General features: G+C 36.8%; 1 non-coding gene across 1 annotated transcript; it reads left to right on the top strand.

Moving 5' to 3' along the window:
- The first annotated feature begins 632 nt into the window (after positions 1–632).
- Positions 633–704, top strand: TRNAS-GGA (transfer RNA serine (anticodon GGA)). Its single transcript has one exon. It is a non-coding gene; the product is annotated as a tRNA-Ser (tRNA).
- Positions 705–6,661: the final 5,957 nt, after the last annotated feature.

The following is a 6,661-nucleotide window of genomic DNA, read 5'->3' as shown; positions in this document are numbered from 1 at the left end:
TGTCTGACTCTTGTGATCCCATGGATTGTAGACCCCCAAGTTCCTCTGATCATGGGAGTTTTCAGGCAGAATACTGGAGTGGGTTGCCATTCCCTTTTCCAGGGGATCTTCCCAACCCAGGGATTGAAGCCGTGCCTCTTGCATCTCCTGCCTTGGCAGGCAGGTTCTTTACCACTAGTGCCACCTGGGAAGCCCCATAGTTATGAAAGATGATGATCAATTCATCTGGTTGAGAAGATGGGTAGACAGGAAAGAGCAGTCTTAAAAAAAAAAAAAAGCAGAAAGCACAAAAACATAAAAGAATGAAGGAATAGAGCATTTTAAAAGTGATGACACATTTCATATGTAAGAATGAGAGAGTTGTGGGAGGCAGCAGTGAAGGTAAGTTAGATTAGCTTTTGTGATATGCTGTATGTCATGGAAGTGTTTCAGTACTTCAGGCTGGATGTTACCAAACTGTGGAGTTGGAGTATCTGCCTTATGGGGGAAGAACTGATAAAAATAAAATTATTTCCTTAATTAGTTCTTATAGTCAAATGATATATTATCCCATTGCCTTTTATTTTTAGATATAAGCAATATATATATATATATATTATATATATATATATATATTTTTTTTTTTTAAGGCTTCCCTGGTGGCTTAGAGGTTAAAGCCTCCGCCTGGAGTGCGGAAGACCCGGGTTCGATCCCTGGGTTGGGAAGATCCCCTGGAGAAGGAAAATGGCAACCCACTCCAGTACTCTTGCCTGGAGAATCCCATGGAGGGAGGAGCCTGGTAGGCTACAGTCCATGGGGTCGCAAAGAGTCGGACATGACTGAGCGACTTCACTTTCACTTCTAATATTTTTTTACTAGCAATCAGCTGAGTTATTAAGAGTTACACACACTGTTTCAGAATACTGTTTCAGTATTGGAGTTACAATACTATTAGAGTTTTGGAGGAAAAAAAAATCCAATATAGGTGTACATATAAGGTGAGTTGTAATTCCTACAAATTAAAGAAGGGCTGCATGTATATGCATATTAGATATCTCATTTTTACCATTATTATTATTTTTTTTTTTACCTTTGAGGTAAATAACTTCCTAATTTTTCCACAGGAAATGAAACACATCTCAACATCAGTCTATGATGACTTGGTTGTTCTAGCTCAGATTCTAGGTCCGGAATAGATATGTATATTAGGCCAAGCAGAACTTCACATCGTTCTGGTCACATTGATTGATTCAGGATGGTTTTATGATTCAGCAGAGATACAGGCTAGCACATCTGTGGAAGTATATCTCTTCCTTTTCCCTCTTTCCTTTCCTCTTTGGAATTTAACTTGGCAGATGTGGATTTATAAGTGCTGAGAACCATCTTGATACCAAATGAAACCCAATCTAACTGCAAATGGAGAGAGAGGGCATTGTGTATGCCCTTGAATCAAGCTGCTCTTGAAGTGATTTATACTCTTGGGCCTCTCAGATCTATTAACCCATAAATTTGCCTCGTGCCCATCCAGGTTGGACTTTTTCTGATACTCACTATAGAAAGAATTATAATACAGATGATTGGTTTTCAGTGTATTTGTAGTATATGCTCTAGAAATCTTAGTTTCCAATTTCTTCTGTGTTGACCTTGGTGTCAAACTGCCTGGTTTAAATCCAGATTCTGACACTCCGTTGTGTAATCCAATCACCAGCTGCAAAACTTCTTGGTGCCTCATTTTCTTTAGTAGTAAACTGGCAATAAAAATGCACCCTACTGATAGTGGTTTTGTGAGGAGTAAATGAGATGATCAATGTAAACTGCTTACTAAGGTGGTTTCTCATGTTGAATAAATGTTAGCTATTTTTACTGCCTAGCAACATATTGTTTGCTTTTATTTTCTGTTTGGAATGCTGAGACACATTTCATTTCTTCTGCACTGTATTTTATATCTTTCATATTCACATATTTTTGTGTAAACCATAAATTATTCTTTTGCTTTTGTTTTAACAGATTCCAAAGGGTGAAGATAAATATGTTCCATTTCCATTATTATGACTGTGAGTTTTAGCCACTGCAGATAACATCTGGTGGGATCTGGATTACTCCTTGCAAGAGAATGTTTTTAGAGTCAAGGTCAAACGGATTGCATTTTCCTACATTGCTCAGTCATCTAATTTGTGTCATATTTTAGTTGTGTCATATTTAGATTATTGTTTTCTGGACTCTTTTTATTTGTGAAGTTTCTATTTGCCAGCTTTTTTTCCCCTCTCCCTCATCTTTCTATTCATTCTCTTTCTTTCTTGTTCTCTTCCTTTTTTTTTTCTTTATCTGGAAGGTGGAACATGGTATTCTTATCAAACAACTAATATACTTCTGCTTATTCATTTTATTGGTCAAGAAAAAAATTTAGAAGACTTTGAAATGGGCAAAAAAGATGCCTAAAAGTCTTGTTTAACTCAGCCTGCTGGGTTATCTGTGACTTTCTTCGTCAAACTTTAACAGCTCCAAGGTGTAGAGAATTGATAGAAAAGTAAATAACTCATATCCATGGAAATATATGAATTTTTTCAAGTGGAATACAATAATTATTGCCCTGTGGACACTGAGTAGTTTTGAATTTTGAAAAAAAATCATTTTAGAATTTTTCATTACCTATCTAATACTCTGTATTCTCACTTATCATTGCATACAGCTTCTCCTTGACAGGCAAAGGCGAAGAGTAGAACTGAGAAAAATGGTGAGCTTGCCTTAAATATTTCAATTAAACAACAGTTTTGTTTCACATGTATATTTGTTCAAATGATTCACAAAGGAAGCTCTCTACTTTCCCTAACTGCTTGATTTAACTATACTCGGTATCTTGAAAAATGTACCCTAGATATTAATGTCTACAACCCAATCAAATAAAAAAACAGGAGTCAAAGTAGTTATGCATTCCATAGCTGGAAGCAGCTAAACCATTTATCTGATAGCAGATTGTTCCCTAAGGAAAGTTATAGTGAAAAATCATTCAGTGCTATATTCTAAAATGAGTGCATACTTGCCCCCCATTAATTCAATTTAAGACCAAAACCAAAAGATTCTTAGCTAACTCTAATGAGATGGCTGGATAGCATCACTGACTCGATGGACGTGAGTCTGAGTGAACTCCGGGAGTTGGTTATGGACAAGGAGGCCTGGCGTGCTGCGATTCATGGGGTCGCAAAGAGTTGGACACTACTGAGTGGCTGAACTGAACTGAACTGAACTGAACTCTAACTTTGGAAAGAAAGGAGGAAAATTTGGTACCTTGCCATGGAATAAACATGTAAATGGTTGGCATTTAGTTTATCTCAGTATATTGAGGGAGACAAAGAAACTTTATATTAACTTTACATAAGTTTGGATTTCTTATTAAGAAATAATAAAACTTTAAGTTTTTTTAGATTTATTATTTATTAACTCAAAACGTAATGAGTAATAAAAATAAAATCTATTTTTCTAAAATAAATGTTCTGGGTGTTAGAGGGAAAAAATAATATTATATAACCCAATAATAAACTTTCTATAGAGAGCAATTGATTTCTAAATGATAGACAGATAAATAAATCAAATAAGAAAACTTCATAGGCTTTTGAAGGTACTGACTTTTGGCATGAAGATATTTCTTGGGGAAACATATTCAGTTAACCAAGTTATCAAGGGAAATAAAATGAATTAATTTTCAAATATTCTTGTGAAATAAAGGAAAAAACTAATTAACTATCAGCTCTGTACCATCCTTAGAAACTGAACTATTATATTGTAAAACTGCTTCTGCTTTACTCACTTAGAATAAATGTTTGTATAATTATATGTAGCTCAAGTTATTGCAAATTAATGTTCCAGGTTCATGTGCAATTTATATGACTGAGTCTTATTTTATACTGTGCAATAACATTTTCATTTTATTCATCATCAAGTTTAAAGATGTTCTAGCTTAGAGCGAATATAAGAATCACATTGTCAGAAGCTGAGCCCATCTGTCACCACTGGAGGTCATATGGTTTCATTATTTATTCTCCTGGAATATGTGGGCAAAAATGTAAGTTTTCAAGACTTGAAATATTTCCATATAATTTATGTTTGAATCCATATTTAGTTTTCATTTTTAAAAATTAAAATACAACCCTAATGCTGGTAACCAAAGGGTCTCTTCTTTCTGAAGTACAGATGTATATTTTTAATATTTCCCAAAAAGGAATTAAAGCAGAGAGGTATCAAGAGGAATGTGATATACGGTTTTTGTTTTCTTCTTTTATTTTTATTTCTTGAAAGAGGCTTTGTCTTGAAGTAAAACATTCCTTTCTGTCCACTCTATTCATTTTGCTTAAATTCATGTAATGACTTTGTAAGAAATGCTCTAGTTTTTAGGATAGGTTTCAGTAAATGGGTGGTTATAGTTTTACATATTCATTAGCTGATGAATAGTCATAATGACATTATCCCAAGTTATATATACGTATATGTTGGCATTTCTGTGGTGACCTTTCATGATTTCATTGATATCATTTAACCTTATAAGTTCAGCATCCTTGTCGGGTCAGCATTTACAAGCAAGTCTAAGATCCTTATGAAAGGATATTAAACTTAATGCACAAATACAAGTGTAAAGGAAATATTACTTTGTACATACTATTAGATAAATTCAGATTGGTCTCCAAGTTGTGCTTTTCCTATGCTGCATGAGAATTTCATCTCAATCATTATAGGAGCACCCTTCCTCTTTCAGAAATCAGGAGATCTGGAAACTATCCCACCAAATGAGATAATGACTTCTAAGCTCTTGTTTACTATTTAATGCTGCTGCTGCTAAGTCGCTTCAGTTGTGTCCAACTCTGTGCGACCCCATAGATGGCAGTCCACTAAGGCTCCTCTGTCCCTGGGATTCTCCAGGCAAGAATACTGGAGTGGGTTGCCATTTCCTTCTCCAATGCATGGAAGTGAAAAGTGAAAGTGAAGTCGCTCAGTCGTGCCCGACTCTTAGCGACCCCAGGGACTGCAGCCTACCAGACTTCTCCGTCCAAGGGATTTTTCCAGGCAAGAGTACTGGAGTGGGGTGCCATTGCCTTCTCCAACTATTTAATGCTAGTTTTATTCATTTATGTTGTTGATGTCTGCAGTGTTCCCTGGGTGTTCTGCAGTTCTGTGCTTTCAAGCTAGATGTGGAATATAGAAATCTTGTCTATTCTATTTTTGGAAACCATTTTTGTCCTTGAAAACTGTCATTTTTTTTTCAATCTCATCCTGTGTGGTTTGGGTAAAACGGTTTTTAACCTCAAGACCTAGAAGTATGCATATCATGTTAGCCTGGCCAATTAGCACAGTACATTCCTCTGGCTACAGTGATTGGTTCATAGATGAATGTGTGTGACACGTTCAGGGCTAATGAAATGAATGATACCTTACCTCAGGGAGAGCATCCTGAATAACATAATCTCATTTTTTCCTTTCAAATATGAAGCTCAAATTATGTAAATCTGAGCTACTTAAGCTGTCTTAAAACCAAGAGAGGAGAGTTTGCTGGATAATAGCACTGATGATGTACTGAATAGAACTGAAAGATAGAGAATAGGAAACTGTATCCTGGGGTATCATTTCAATGGTGATCAAATAATTCCTAAACTTTTCAATTATGTAAGCCAATAAACCGCCTCTCTTCAAGCTTTTGGATCTGTTTTTCTGTCTTTTTGCAACAGATATAGCATCGCCCTAGGTACACCATGGGGCTTCCCAGGTGGTGCTAGTGGTAAAGAACCCACCTGCCAATGCAGGAGACTCGGGCTCAATCCTTCAGTCAGGAAAATCTGCTGGAGTAGAAAATGGCAACCCGCTCCAGTATTCTTGCCTGAAGAATCCCACAGACAGAGGAGCCTGGCAGGCTATAGTCCATGGGTTCACAAGGAGTCAGATACGAATGAAGCAAATTAGCATGCACAGATAGTTCATACAACCGATTTCTAAAAGACAGTCCTCTTTCCTGGTTCAGCCTTTCCCTGAAGAAGTATTTAGATGCCCATTACTGTAGAACTTAGAATTCTATCTTCCTTTCCACAATCTACTTTTTTTGCCTCCTTGATTCTTAAAGATACTGCCTCATGTAAATTCTGCCTATACACCTGACATAATCTTTTCTTTTCTTTTTTGTTGGTTTTCAGTTCAGTTTAGTCACTGAGTCATGTCCGACTCTTTGTGACCCCATGAAGCGCAGCACGCCAGGCCTCCCTGTCCATCACCAACTCCCGGAGTTCACCCAAACTCATGTCCATTGAGTTGGTGATGCTATCCAGCTATCTCATCCTCTGTCGTTCCCTTCTCTTCCTGCTGCCCATCAGAGTCTTCTCCAATGAGTCAACTCTTCGCATGAGGTGGCCAAAGTATTGGAGTTTCAGCTTTAGCATCATTCCTTCCAAAGAACACCCAGGACTGATCTCCTTCAGAATGGACTGGTTGGATCTCCTTGCAGTCCAAGGGATTCTCAAGAGTCTTCTCCAACACTTTGGTTAGGGCTCATGAATTTTGAGCTGGCTTGTCTCCTAGAAAAAGAACTAAACTTATTAGGGAATGGTGAGGCTTGTTGTGAACTTCGTATTTTTAACTATGTCAACATTCCAGCCAGTCAGTTTCAGTTCCCAATTAAACATTTTTTTTTCTCAAAAAATGAAAA

This window comes from Budorcas taxicolor, chromosome 5 (assembly GCF_023091745.1).
Source record: "Budorcas taxicolor isolate Tak-1 chromosome 5, Takin1.1, whole genome shotgun sequence".
In the NCBI taxonomy this organism is placed as follows: domain Eukaryota; kingdom Metazoa; phylum Chordata; class Mammalia; order Artiodactyla; family Bovidae; genus Budorcas; species Budorcas taxicolor.
This window is presented reverse-complemented; position numbering and strand designations above follow the sequence as displayed.